Here is a 15,315-nt window from a genome sequence, read left to right on the forward strand (position 1 = left end):
CTGAACCACTCTGCTCCCATTTTCCACAAGGGCCACTTGACTCGTCCAACCATCTCATTTCCTTATGCCTGTTTCGTGCACCAAATGTAAATTAAAGCCCCTCTGGGCAAGCACCACTTCACCTTCCACACCAGCAGTGCAGCTGCTAAATCAGGTGAAAACAGTAATAACAGCACCAAGAGGTATTACACAGAAGCTGAGCATCCAAGTTACCACCCTCATCTCCTTCCCTATTCCTTCTCCCAAGTTCCTTTGCTTAAGCAATGATGTAGGGGAGCTTGATACATTGTCCTATTCAAATAAAAGGAACATCCTCTCTCACGTGTACAACCAGATTCACAGGGTGAAGCTTGGGAGAGGCAGCCTCCTAGTCTCCTCCGGGTTGCAGTAGGAGATAATTTATCCTAACTATTCTTCCTCCACACCCAAGCTGGGATCCCATACTCCTCCTTAAATGAGGGAAGAAAGGGGACTTGCCCTTCCTGTTGTAGCCCTGTAAAGGCCTGCCTAATTGAGGTTTTTTTTAAAAAAAAAAAAAAACACCCACAAATGACTTTCCCATCCTTAATTTGAATAGCGTTAAGTAATTGCAATTATTAAGACAGCCCAAAATACATTTGCCACTGTATGCCAGACTTGTAGAAGGAGCTAACCAGGTTGCACGTGCAAATGAAGATGAAGAAAACAATGGTGGAGTTTAGTGTTGACTGGCAGACAATTTGGACCACTTTAAGGCTGCATACACACCATAGTGTTGTGAGGTTTTTTCCGGGGTGTGTGTAGGATGTTTGTCTGAGTCGATCTAGCAAGGATTCAATTGCTGAATTAGCCAGGCAAGGGACCCCAAAGTATAGGTCATGAAAGTAACAAAGGCTCTGTGCAAGCGAGCAAATAGGCGGGCCTGCATCTCTCAAGTGTTTGTTAGTTAGAAAGACTAGCTTGATTTCTGCATGAATCCATGACTCGGGGTATTGATGGTAATTTAGCACAAAAAAAAGCTCAACAACTTTTTGAGATATTGCAACCCTAAACTAAGCCATCTATGACAAAGACACCACATTCTCTGCTGCTCCTCATTCCAAGGAAACCAAACCCTGGATAAGGGCCACCTAGAACTCTCACAGAGCTACATTTATCTGTCACAAGAGTTACGGTTCCCAGCACCCTTAACTATGATTTCCGGGGTATTTGAAGATGTGCTATAAAAGTAAGGTGTGTCTCTAACCTCAGATGCTGAACTTCAAATTGTTCTGCACTTGGCTGGGATCACTTGGCACTGAAACTCACCCCCTGCTTATGGCAAATCCTGTTCAGCCCCTCCAATAGCTTCTGAAAGTTCACTACGCACCACCTATGATATTTTAAAGGCTCTTTTAGAGCCATAAGGGCTGCTGAATTATTTTTAAAAGCAAGCTAAGATTCTCAGGGTACTGAATTCTGTGATTGTAGAATTGTTGAAGGAAAAGAAAGATACAGAACTCAGACTATAGAATAAATGTAAACTACTTTATTTTTCAAATATCCTCTCTCTTTCTAGCAACCCCATTTCATTTTTATCCATAAGATTTTTTTAAATCAGGTATTATCTTGGCCCACAAGCCTATTTTTCTTTAATTTAATAAATGATATTACAGTCGGTGAATGGTTAACAGAGCATATAAATTAGCATTTATAAAAATCAATTACATTGTCTCATAAGACAGAGGAGAAGCCAAGACCTTCATCGTGGGATCATTTGTATTTATCTGTTAATTATAAACCGTAATTGTCTCTTCTTATCATTTTAATTTGCATAAATTGCATAACTTTGGCATTTAACAGGTTTTGATACTCGGATACCATTATACTTTAAGCATTCTTTCTTGAAATGTTCGTTATTAATTACGGCATTAAAATTAGCAGTTCTGATAATTGACCTTGGTTTTTCCTTGCTTTCTCCTCATCCGGCCGTCGAGGTCATTCATCTCATGATTATGCATGCTTTGTCACTTCTTATTGCTTGCGCTCTAAGTTTTAATTGTACTTTATCGCCTGTCACTTTTTACACTGGGTTTTTTTTTCAAAACCGAGAGTGGAAGTCTCTTGGATTTTTGAGAAACTGTCTCAAATTGATTTCAGTCCATACAGAGACTGGTAAGAATCCCTCTAGATACAGCACTTTAAGGCTTCAGTTCTGTACCCACAACTGTGAGTGATCCCCACTGAATTCAGTGGGACTTACTTTTGAGTAGACATGTGTAGGGTAGGCCTGAATGAATTGACAAAGCTCATTAACCCCATAAAGGGGAAATGAGGGTTGCGGAAGGGCTGGAAGAAATCCTATTTGTGTTTAAGGAGTGGGGCTAGGAGTGTCTGAGCCTGAGTGATTGGGGGCTGTGTGTTGCTGGGGGGGGGAGCATGTATCAACTTTTTGATTGGCAGGTCGAGTCACTTAAAATCTCAGTGTCCTCCATTTTAGTTTCACTCCTGCAAGGTGTTCGAATCTCCCTCACACCCACCGCTATTTCTTAAGGTTTAGAGTGACATTGCTTTGCCTGTCATGGGGTCGCCTTTTGCAGGTGCCCAATAGGAATTTTGCCATCTGGCTGATTGGCTGTTGCCATTTGGTTTTTGCATACTGCTTAGCAAATCGTCACAACTTTGTTAGGTTGGCGATTAGGCTTTGGTTAATAAATCTGTTTGGTGGAGGGGTATGGCATAGACATGCCTGCCCCTCAATGCTGCTCCTTATAGAAGTATTCCATTAAAGGAATCCTGGGGCTCCGGGGCTCTAGTCCATACACCCCTGCAATGGTGTGGGGCTGGGGCCATTACAGAGCACGAGCCTTGGGGAACATTTCTGGTCGAGGGGAGACTGCCTAGGCACAGCTATCTCCTCTCCCATGGGGTGTTTACTTGACTTCCCTATTTCGTTAGGGAAGTCGGAGCTGGTCCTGTCCCAAATGGGAGACAGAAGATTAAACAAAGCCTAAGCCAACACTCAATTTTAAATTGTAATTTAAATAAAGTTGTGGCCAAATTAATGCCTCGGCACGCAATAGCCATTTATCATCTCTTTCAGCCACCTTGAAATCAGATGGTTGTTTTTTTTCCCCCAGTTGCATTTCAGAAATGAAGTGAAATTCTTTTGCGGGAAGAGAATTGAAGTGGCCACCATTTTGTTTCCCCCCAGAAAGCCATGTTCTGAAGTGCTTTTTTGCACTTTGGGAAATTGAAAATGGCTACCACCTCTGAAAATGGTTGCCTTCTGTGATGCTCACTGCAGAAGTGGACATCCGGAAAATACCGAGGTCCAGTCTTTCTAATTGCTCCACATTGCTTCTGCTTGGGTGACAGGAAGTTAGGGGAGCACTGCCAACTGCCATTATATTAAAATGGAGGAATTTGAAATTAGTGAAATCATACAGTGTGAAACTAGTGGCAGAACAGCATGCAGTAATTGTGGAAACACTCCAATTCAAAAAAAGGAGCTAAGTCTGAGGAACTGGAGTAATAGTATAGCCAGACCCAGTAGCTACCTTACTTCTGCAAAGAGGCTAATTCCTACAACTGAATTTGTTTTCATCATGTTTGTGTCTTTTCTAATCCATGGTAAATATTTTACATGAATCCTTACTTTTGTGGTGTTAAATAGCTTCAAAGCTGCCTAAAAGGAGACAACCATCAATATAGTATCTTTCAGTTTCCTTTTAAACAACCTTATTTTTTTAAAAAAAACATTAGATTTTCTGGGACATTTTCCCACTCACATCTGTTGAATTTGATAGTCATGAAGATTCCAAGCAGTTCTGTATTTTGCACCTAGTCCTGAGCTCCATTTCAAATTAAATCAAGATCTTCTTTCCTCTTCTCGGTATCATAAGAATATTCCAGTCTGGGGCTCTGGAAGGTCAAACATGAAACATTGTCATGGAACCAGCAAAGGAAGGAAGAGGATCTTAATTTAATACTAAGTGGTGACAGGACCTTTTGTCACTCTGCAGGCCCAAACATGCACAATTCCTGTTCCTTTGAATGTCACCATGCAGAAGTTCCCAGTGGACCTGCCCCGAAAAGAACAAAAATTGTTTTTCTTAGACATTAAGGGTGGAATTCAACATCACACTCAGGCAATCATTCCATCAGCACAAGTATTCCTGCTTCTCAAATGGAACCATCTCTCCTCTCCTCCCCCCATATACTGCCCTGACTCCCCAGAGCCGATTTGTGGAGGTGGCAGAGGGGAAGGAGAAGGAGAAGGGGGAAGCCCAGTGTGACTTATTGCACTGGCCCAGAATTTATAAATATTTCTCTATCATATTTACTCTAGGCTAACCTCCCCAGATGCTAATCCTTGACAAAGAAAGTTACAAAATGTTATGGTTTGTTTAAATGTAACTGTCTCTAAATTCATCACTAAGCCCTTTCCTTACAAAGTAAAAGCAAATAAATAATAATAATAAATACCCCTATATAGCCACAATACACATCTCTCTGGTGCAAGAGACAGGATTATGGTAACACAGTACTCTGATACTCACAAGGTGACTGAAAATGTGGTCAGCTCAGGAGATGTCTGCAGGAAATGTAGCAGTATCAAACAACACAATTCTCTCTGTTTGGGGCAACATACCTGCCACCTGGGTTGGATAGCTTCCAAATGTGGTTTCTAAGGTTACATGTAAGAGGGTTTTTTGATTAAGTTTGCCAGTATGCTTGTACAAGCTCCATTCAAAAATAAACACGGGAAGCAAGCCAGAATTTATACTGTGATAGGGTGCGTTCACATTACCACCCTAGAGAGCAGTGAAATTGTCCCTCCCACCCAGAGAATTTCACAACTCTTTCCACAACTCTTTCTGTTCACATCAGCACAGTTTAATTAGAGTCAGATTCATTTCTGTTTGTCTGTGCAACCGGAGGTGTTAACAGGGCAGGGAAGTCTTTATCCTGTGCAAAGGTGTTCAGGCTTTGGTCAGCAACGAATTTGGAATTTCATTATTTATACCCCATCCATCTGACTGGGTTGCCCCAGCCACTCTGAGCAACTTCCAACATATATAAAAGCATAATTAAACATTTAAAAACTTCCCTAGACAGGGCTGCCTTCAGATGTCTACTAAAGGTAGACATCTTGTCTCCCTGGCAGCACAACTCCATGACTGATGAAAATAGGGATGTCCCTACCATACCCTCCAACCAGAGCCATAGCTAGGTGATCTTGCGCCCCTGGCAGAACCGCCCAGATTGTGCCCCCTAGCCACAAATTAGCTCTTCTTTCCGCCTCTCCTCCAACCCATCCCCTCTCCACCCATTCAATTCACCCTCTATTTAAAACCATTTCTTATGAGGCAATAATCGATATTCATATTTATAGACATATTTTAGCCAATTTTGCACACACGCCCCCCATCACCTGCAGCCCTGGTGGCGGCCCACCTCTCCAGCCCCTAGCTACGGCCCTGCCTCCAACATACCTCTGATGAAAATAAGGACATCCTAAGGAAAAGCGGGACATTCCGGAATCAAATCAGATGGCTTCTTTAGATCTGGGATTGTCCCTGGGAAATAGGGACACTTGGAGGGTCTGTAGTAGCAGCAGAGGGACACACTTTGCAAGTGTCCTCAGGGGCGGAGGAAGGGGGATGTGGCAGGTGTGGTCTGCCCCAGGTGTCACCACAAAACACCGGGCAGCACTCACCACGGCGCCTACAGCGTGCCCGAGCCACAGGTCTCTCCTGGGAGAGACACGGTGGCTTGTGCGCGCACAGGCTCCACACTACCCAAACATAGGGCAGCTGAGTGGGAGGAGGCAGGCAGAGTCTGGAGGCCTTGCGGTGTGCCCTGCCACCCCAGGCACCCGAGCAGCTTCCTCCATCGCTGAGTGTCCTCGGCCACAAAGGTCAGGTGTTTGCAAAAGGCTTGAGCTTCAATGCATTTGTTGGCTTGCAGTTGTATGTCAGTGGTGGGTCAACAGAAACAGAGGCCCCCTCATGTGTAAGCAGAAGTGGCTTCTGCTTGCACTAAGCTCTGAATACAAGTTTACAAGAAAATCCAAGAATAAAATGTGAACTCACGTCCAAACTCCCAACAGCTTTCTCATTCCCTCTCCCTGAACATGGAGGCATAGAGTTCAATTGTCAATATCTAAGGCACTGTGAAACTTTTCCTGTAAGGCTCAGATGGTTTGGAGTACTTCTTTAGAGCACTTTTTCCTTAAACACCAGTACAATCCCCTGCCAAATGGCAAACTGCTTTTGAATCCGAGAGGACTTTGAAAACCAGCATGTGATGTGGCAAAATGGTTAGCTCTTCAAAGATGGATTTTAAAAGAAAAACCCGCCAGGCTAATCATGAGGCTACAAACAATTATCTTTGGATCCTCCTCTGCCTTGAGCAGAACTCCACCTCTAAGGCAATGGGAAGTTGATCAACCCCATTATTTGTACAGAGCTTGCTCAAAAAGAGTGAGTGCCCAAATAAGTTAGGATACAGGATCAAAATGGCAGTGAGCTATCTGTTGTCCAGTCTCACCTTCGAAGCTTTTTTCAAAGATGCTACGTGCCATTGCAAAATTAAGGCTCTTCAGTTCCTCAGGAATTCCCTAAGATAGAAGCCATTCATTTGTTTATTTTGGGTTCTGAGAGCAGACTCAGCCTTTGAGGTACCTGCAGTTTTTAAAGAGCCTCATTTGAGTGTTATTACTTGTCAGTAGTACAGCATAATAAGCATACCAGCTGTATTTGGAATAAAATCTGTTGGTTGTGGATGCCTACAATCCTGTGGTGGGGATTTATAAGTAGCCAAAATCCAGGGAGATGAATGAAAAAATAAACCATACAGAGACTTGTTTCCTAACACTGGTATCAACATGTCAGATCCCATCTCTTTTATGCATGAAAGTGGGTTTCATGTTCACTGTAAAGAAGAAGAATAAAAAAAGTAAATTACTTACTAGCTGTTTTAGATTACTGGTTAAAAATTTCTCCCTACTTTTATTTGTCAGTGTAATTATTACAATTGCACCTACACTCCGCAAATAAAGAACAGAAGTACTTATTTTTTACACTTACATTTTTTACCTACCTGAATAACATCTGGACCACATCGTTTCCTAGAATAATTCATATTTATGTGTGAGATATTTCTGTCTGCCTATTTTCATCGCAAACTACTATAGGGACAGAAGAACTGTCAAGGATAAGAATACTGGTAAAGCTATTGTCACTTGAAAGCTTTATCTCATCATACACGCTGTCATATATTATCCTGAAAATGCTAACTATGACTGCGTACAGATTACCAGCTTAACACCAGCAAAGTTGTTTACACCCACCCTCTCATTTGAAATCACATTTGCATATCATTTTACACTTCAGCATGGTTGAATGTGTTTTTCAATTCACCCTCTGACTGTCCACACCAGGAAGTAGAGAGGGGACAGGGAAGTCTTCATAGGACTTACATTTTCAAATGTGATTAAAGCTGGTTAGGATGAAACCATGTTTGATGCAGTATTTCTCAAGAAACAACAGGGTAGATGTGGATTGTGCCCAACATAGTGTGTACAGTTACAGGTAGGTAGCCGTGCTGGTCGTCTGCCGTAGTCAAAACAAAATAAAAAAAATTCCTTCCAGTAGCACCTTAGAGACCAACTAAGTTTGCCATTGGTATGAGTTTTTGTGTGCTCTTCAGATACTTCTTGCTCATACCAATGACAAACTTAGTTGGTTTCTAAGGTGCTACTGGAAGGAATTTTTTATAGTGTGTACACATGACGATGATGATAATAATAACAATAACATTCATAATAATAATAATAATAATAATAATAATAATAATAATAATAATACCCTGCCCATCTGGCTGGGTTTCCCCAGCCACTCTGGGCGGCTCCCAACAGAAAATTAAAAACACAGTAAAACATCAAACGTTAAAAACTTCCCTAAACAGGGCTGCCCTCAGATGTCTTTTAGAAGTCAGGTAGTTGTTTATTTCCTTAACATCAGATGGAAGGGCACCACTACCGAGAAGGCCATATTCACAAACCAGTGGTGGGAGCACCCTGGATGCAGAATAGAAGTGAGAGTATGCACTGCCAAAGAGAATGGGAGAGGGAATAGGAGCCAAGGGGTCTTCAGCCGCCCGCCCCCCCCCTGAAATATTTGAGGGGGCCAGCCACAGCCCCCAGTTGATGACCACTGCCATGCCAATGCGTGCACTGCATCATATGATCAACTATGTGGGGCAGGGCTTACATGCCCCCCCCCAAATCTATTGTTCAAGTTGGCACCCCTGGGAGAGGGGATCTGTTCTTGCACAACTCCACCTGAATGCCACAACAACAGGTATGAATGCAAGATTGAATAGGTCTGCTCTAACCTTTGTTTGTTTGTTTGTTTGTTTGTTTGAACAATTTATAGCCTACTCGTCAGGGTGAGGTCAGAGCTGCACATAGCTCTATAGACCAACATAATGGCACAACATCCTCTGATTAAATGTTATGATTTTTTTTATATGTGTACTTCTGGGTTAGGGTCAAAAAATGAAAGAAAAGATGTTAAATGCAGACCATTTAGTGCAGCAAGTGTGAGCCACACTATAGCCTTCTGTGTGAGAGTGCAGGCTAGGCTTGGAATGGGCAAGAGAGAGGTTGTCCCCTTGTCTTATCTCACTGGGTTGTGGCAGAAGAACAATGAAGAGTACTGGGTTGTATCCAAAGTTGTGTGAATGGCCTTGAACAGCTATGGTTCCAACTGCTTTTTTGATACTATGATATTTACTGCACAAATTCTAAGTGATTGGAATAATAATGGATTTTTTAAAAAAGGTAAAAGACAGTTTTTCTGGGTCATGTGGCCAACATGACTAAGTCGCTTCTGGCAAAACCAGAGCAGCGCACGGAAACACTGTTTACCTTCCCACTGAAGTGATACCTATTTATCTACTTGCACTTTGACGTGCTTTTGAACTGCTAGGTTGGCAGGAGCTGGGACCAAGCAACGGGAGCTCACCCCGTCGTGAGGATTCGAACCGCCGACCTTCCGATCGGCAAGCCCTAGACTCAGTGGTTTAGACCACAGCACCACCTGCGTCTGTCTTTAATTCATAAATGTCTCCACTGCCCGGCTCACATCAAAGTACTGTACTGGTTTTGACCTATAAAGTATTATGCAGATCAGGATCCCAGTACCTCAAGGACTGCCTTTGCCCTCATGAGCCAACTGAGTCCCTGCATTCATCATTTGAGGATTTTCTCTGTGTGCCCTCTGGAGGTCTGGAGGGTGGCCGGGCCTTTTCAGTGGTGGCTCCCTGCTCAGGAATGCTCTCCCCAGGCAGGCAGACCTGGCACAATCACTAGCTACTTTTAGACATCAGGGGGAAAACATTTTTTCTCACCCAGACTTTGGCCTTTAACTTGGGGAGTGGCTTCTTTTAGTGGGCAGGATCTTTTAAAACATTTTCGAATGTACACTAGTGTTTTTAGTTTTTATTTCCCTTAGCTTCAGATTGGTTTTATTTTTTGTATTATATTGCAAGTTGCTTTGAGTTTACTTTTTGGAAAAAAAGTGACTAATAAGTCAAATAAATAAATAAAAATATAATAATAATAGTCTGATGTAACAGCTGTTGCCAAAGCAGAGTCCCAAGATCCTTATGTACCTATAACAAGGGAGATCAAGAACATGAATATCTCAGAAAAGTCTACATGGGGCAGCATTTCTGGGGGGTGAGGTGCAAGGCAGTCTGTAGAGGGGATCAGGAAGAAATAGGTGGCCCTACATTCTGTGAGCAGTTCATTCTCCTAGTGCCAAACCACTGGTGGTTACAATCCAATATTTTAAGGGATTTTACTATCATTCAGCTATTCTCAGAGGATACAAAACAACCAGGTTAAAAAAGATTCCCTCTTCCCTGAAAATTATTTAGCCTTGCTTTCCATTTTCTGTAGTATCAAAAATGAAATTCTGTTTATGAAGTAGATTTTTAAAAATGTATTCTGGAAATCACATCCCTCTCTCTCTCCCCCCCCCTCTCTCTCTTAAAAAAGCATCCATCATTCTGTTCTGTTGCCATGTATAATGACACATCTAAATGATACGAACTGTATAATAAATACAATCTAAGCTGCAGTCAATATCATCTTTCTCCCGTACATTAAATGATTTCACTCTCAAACTCTATTAGACCAACCTCATCAGGGTTCAGTACTATTCATTACATCTTTAATAATTTATACTTTAACAGGCTGCTCCCTCACATGTTACTTTCCACAAAGAAAGCAATTAGGAGAGGGATATTTATGTGTGCTTCTAACATTTCAAAAAGTAACACAAAAGGCAGTTAAATCAACAAAAAACATAGAGAATTGCTAAATTCTCAGGGAGGGGGAATCGATATGCTGGCTTTCAAAATGCTGCATTCATGGGCATACACAGTAATGCAAATACATAATAGCGGAAGGAAGCTTCACTTTTTCAGTCTGTCGTGGGAAAACTTTGGGGCGTAGGAGCTCGTCATGGCACAGGAAGATCTTGATAAATAAAGTGAAACCGAAGAGTCAGTCACATAACTTTTACTCGGAGTAGACCCACTGAAATGAATCACCATAACTCCAATAACATCAAGGGATCTGCTCTGAGCAAATGTTGAATATTACCCATACACAATACCAATATGACAGGCATGTCCAACAGGTAGATCGTGATCTACCTGTGGATCACTGGACGTCTGTGGTAGATCACTGGCTCCCTCCAAAGAAGCTCAACAACTTTGGCTCCCCTAAAAATGCTCAACATTTTAGCCCTTCACCCCCCAAAACAGGGCTTTCTTCCCACCTCAGAAAAGCTCAACTACTTTGACCTGAACCCCTAAAAAACAGGGCTTTCCTCCTCCCTAAACAACTTTGACCTGAACACCCCAAAAGGGGGTAGATCACTGCCAGTTTTTAACTCTGTGAGTAGATCGCAGTCTCTTCGGAGTTGGCCACCCCTGCAATATGACTTTGATGTTACACTATTGACAAAAGGTACTTTAAGCATTAATTATTTGCAGCTTGAAAAGAAATCCTGTGGGTTGTATAAATTAACAGACAAGTGATGTGGCTTTGGTCATCTTTCATTTCGGTCTGCAGCATTCAAAGGACCAAAGGAGGCAATGTGCTAAATGTGTAATTGTAGCTACTCTCTTTCCCCCCCTTTAAAGTAAGTACAGGTACACGTGGAAGGGGGGAACTGAGCAGGATTGCGACTGTGGCAAATAGGCAGTCCCACTACCTTGCCTCCCCCAGAGTTATCACTAGAGAAAAGCTGCCACTAGATCATTGTATTGGGATTCTTTTAGAATCAACTTTTTGTTTGCCCCATTTCATATTGAGCAAGGAGGACACGATTGCCATCTGAAACAATATTACGTTGCAACGTAACACCATTTTGTACAATAATTTGGCGATAGGGTGCCTCAAACAACAGAGTTTTACTGGAGAAAATAGAATGTGGGAACATCAGTGGCAACAGGAAAAATATTTCATTGCAACTTACACATAAGACAAGTATTCCCCAAGAAGTATATAGGGATATCTACTTTTGCCGATGGTATAACAAACCCATCGGTTAGAACATGAGCTATGTAGCCGCTATAGCATTCAGATCATTCAAACTCAACCGCAAATTAATATTCAGCTTTCCCTTTTGCTTGCACTGGATTTTAACCGTAGGCACAAGGTTTCTGTTAAGCGACTGAATTTTATGCTTTCCCCTTCCCTTCAGGGGCTTTTTCTAGGTGGAAGGTTGCTCTTTGGAGGTCAAAGTGATTAACTTTGTCAAGGGTGCCTTTTCTGGAGTGAAAGCAAAAGCAGTTACAAGTTAACAGGTTTTAACAGGAGGTGATATGCCTGCCTGACATTTTGTGACCTTTGTTATCTAACATGGAGTCTGAATAGAGCTGACCTAATTAGTCAGGAAAAGTAGAAAATGGATGCAACTTTCTGTCTGGCACGGCTGACTGTTAGCCCTAGTTTTTAAATTGGTAGGTCAAGAAATTATTTCCCAACATCCAAGATGCCGTAGTAGTAGCCAGTGTGGTTGAAGTGTTGGAGAAGGACCTGGTTGTCCAGGGTTTAAATCCCCATTCAGCCATGAAGTGACCTTGAGCCAGTTGCCATTTATCAACTACCTCACAGGGATGTTGTGTATGCCACTAAAGGTCCCTTAGAAGAAAGCTGAATTATAAATATAAGAATAAATAAAATATAACAATAGTAGCCAACACTTCTAATTTCCCTCCGGCAGTTTGTTTTTGCAATGTCTGAGAAAAATCAATTGATGCCCCCAAAATATTGGGGGGGGGGTGTTTTCAGAGACTGGACTTACACTTTTCTACATTCCCCACCCCATAATACTTCTTATTTCAGCTGTTCAAAATGTGTCACATTTCCCGCATGTCAGATGTTTTTCCTGTGCTCCTAATTTATTGTTTTTGCTTCATGGAGATTCCCTCTCAGTGGACAAAAGAAGGGCAAAGAAGTTCACAGAGACTCCCAGATTCTCAGGAAAACTCCAGGTCCTGGATATGATGCTTTTCAAACTTGGCTGTGAGCCTGAATAACAGAGAGGCAGCCAAATACATCGACACAGGACGTTTCGTGCTAAGTTAAAAGAATTAACTTAGCACGATTATTATTTTATAATAATTTCACAAGATCTAAGGAAAGTCCATTTCAGATTTTCTCCCGCTGCTGCCCGTTTGAGTTCATTGTTATAGAAAATGTCGATGTGGTTAGTCATCTTAAGATATTCATGCTTAGAAATGTATAAGAATATCCACATTCTTACTGGTGGTATAATAAACTCATTGGTTAGCAGCCAAAGGGTGTCACCTTCATTTTGTTTCAGCTTCAGCCTGTAGTGTCCAACTCTTAACTCCACAAATACTAATATTCAGCTCTCTCTTTGGCTTCACAAAAGGAACAAGGTTTTATTCATATACAAGAACAATGATGCAGAAAACTGTACAACAGTGAAATTCTCTGCATGTCCAGAGGTAAGTCCCATTGACTTCAGCTGGACTTACTCTCTCAAGTAAGAATTGCCCACCGGTTGCCTTTTTCTGGAATGAAATTTATCAGCAGTCATCAAAGATTATTGAAAGATATATTCAAATAAATCCTCAGTCACCCCTTCTAAACATGTGGACAGATACTATGAAGATGTTTTGCCCAAAGAAACTTCTGACATGGATGTGGGCAGCTGCCAGGATCTCTATAACATAACAATGGAAATAATTTAAAATCTGACTACATCCTTATAATGTAAGAATTTAAAATGTAGTTATTGCAGGAAAAAATAACGCACAAGTTCTGGGTCTCGGACAGGAAGATCCCAAACATTTCTATTCAGTATGGTGGGAATTTATTTCATATAGTTTAGTTTCCGATTTACAGGTATTTACAGAAATATGGGTGTCATGTTAGATTGCGTGTTATTACTTAATATGTTTAAATTTTGTATACCCTGCCTTTTGTTGGATATGCTGCTGCTGCTGTTGTCGTCATTCATTTGTTTACATGCTTCTATAATAATGTAAAACTATAAATTAAAAATAAACTATAAATAAATAAATAAATATGGAAACTGTAGTACAGTGGTACCTCGGTTTATGAACACAATTGGTTCTGGAAGTCTGTTCATAAACTGAAGCGTTCATAAACTGAAGCGAACTTTCCCATTGAAAGTAATGGAAAGTGGATTAATCCGTTCCAGACGGTCCGCGGAGTAACCGTTCATAAACTGAAGCAAACTTTCCCATTGAAAGTAATGGAAAGTGGATTAATCCGTTCCAGACGGGTCCGCGGAGTACTTAAACTGAAGCGTTCATAAACTGAAACATGGGTGTAATTGGTTCCGGAAGTCTGTTCATAAACTGAAGCGTTCATAAACTGAAGCGAACTTTCCCATTAAAAGTAATGGAAAGTGAATTAATCCGTTCCAGATGGGTCCACAGCGTTCGTAAACCGAAAATTCATAAACCGAGGTGTTCATAAACCGAGGTTCCACTGTATCTAATTAATCTTCAGTCTAGCCATTCTCACAAGTAAACTATAGACACTGCAAAAGAAGAATCATACCGTGAATTTTCAGCATATCAACAACTCTGAGTGGTTTAACGTCTCACCAAGTGGCAAAGTTTCCTGCTGCAAAGCATGGTCACATCCTTCCTCCCACCCAAGACTTAAATGTTTCACTGGTGTTGTAAGAGTTGCGTTTGTTGGCAGTGTGTTTCCAGCCCCAATTAAAGTGCCGGGATTAACCTCTAAAGCCCTGGACAGTTTGGGGCCAGGTAATTTGAAGGATTCCCTGTGCCTCTATGAACCTGCCCAGACCTTAAGCTCAGACTCAAAGGCTCTGCTAAGAGGCCAACCTTCAAGATCAATCAGATTGGTGAGCGCTAGAAACAAGGGTTTTTCAGCAGAAATACATTTGGTTCCTTCAGCACCAGCTTTTAAATCAGCCTTGAAAAGAAATTTATTTCAAGCTGTTTTTAGTTGGGATGCTGAGCTGAATGTCCGAGTTTTATTTATTTGTGGCGCTGATATTCTAAAAGATTTTTCTCTTGAATTGCTTACACTAGTTTTAGATGGGCATCTTGCTGGATGGTGAAATGTTTTTGGTCAAATCCTGAACCAAACTGGGCCAAGTCATGGTGATTTGGAGCTGTCAGAGGGTGAGGTGGGAAGGGAAAGAAGGGAAGAGGGGGAAGCTGCAAAGAAAAGCACCCAGCAGGATTGAACCCTTCTCTCCCCAGCTGGTGAAAGGAGGATTCAGTCCTGCAGGTTTCAGGGTGGTACTCCACAAGCACCTCACCTCCTTCCTCCCCCTCCGAAAGGTGCTTGCAAAAAAAAAAAAACACATCCACAGGATTCCCAACTTCTGTGCTAATTCCTGCACCTTGGTCTTTTTTTGCTTAGTGAGTGTCTGAAAGAAGGCTTGTCAAATAGGAAAAAGCTGTATCAGTGCACATCTGCTAATGCCACTGCAACTTCAACAATTTGACCCCCCACCCCCATTTCTACTAGTAAAAAGATTATTTGCTCTCAACATGCATACATCCAGTTCCTAAGATCATGGAGGTACAATTCAGTGTTCTCGCATGGGTTAAGTTCATAAAATATTATTCAAAGCAATTTAACAATGCTGGCACACAGCAGAAGATGTATCTCACCTGTGCTGACAGACACAATGGTCATAAACACAACGAATACAATGCAACACTTTGTCCTGGGACCAAAAACCGAACAGACCGTTTAGTCGAAAACAGAGATATATGCTACATTAGATA

General features: G+C 41.7%; 1 long non-coding RNA gene across 1 annotated transcript in view; it reads right to left on the reverse strand.

Annotated features, from left to right (window-relative positions):
* LOC148687690 (uncharacterized) overlaps positions 1-3,883 on the reverse strand; it is a 28,908-nt gene extending 25,025 nt beyond the window's left edge. Inside the window, exon 1 of the long non-coding RNA XR_015950494.1 lies at positions 3,750-3,883. This is a non-coding gene — a long non-coding RNA (uncharacterized LOC148687690). The remainder of the gene's footprint in view (positions 1-3,749) is intronic.
* Positions 3,884-15,315: the final 11,432 nt, after the last annotated feature.

This window comes from Zootoca vivipara, chromosome 1 (assembly GCF_965207765.1).
Source record: "Zootoca vivipara chromosome 1, rZooViv2.hap1.1, whole genome shotgun sequence".
NCBI classification, from domain to species: Eukaryota; Metazoa; Chordata; class Lepidosauria; order Squamata; family Lacertidae; genus Zootoca; species Zootoca vivipara.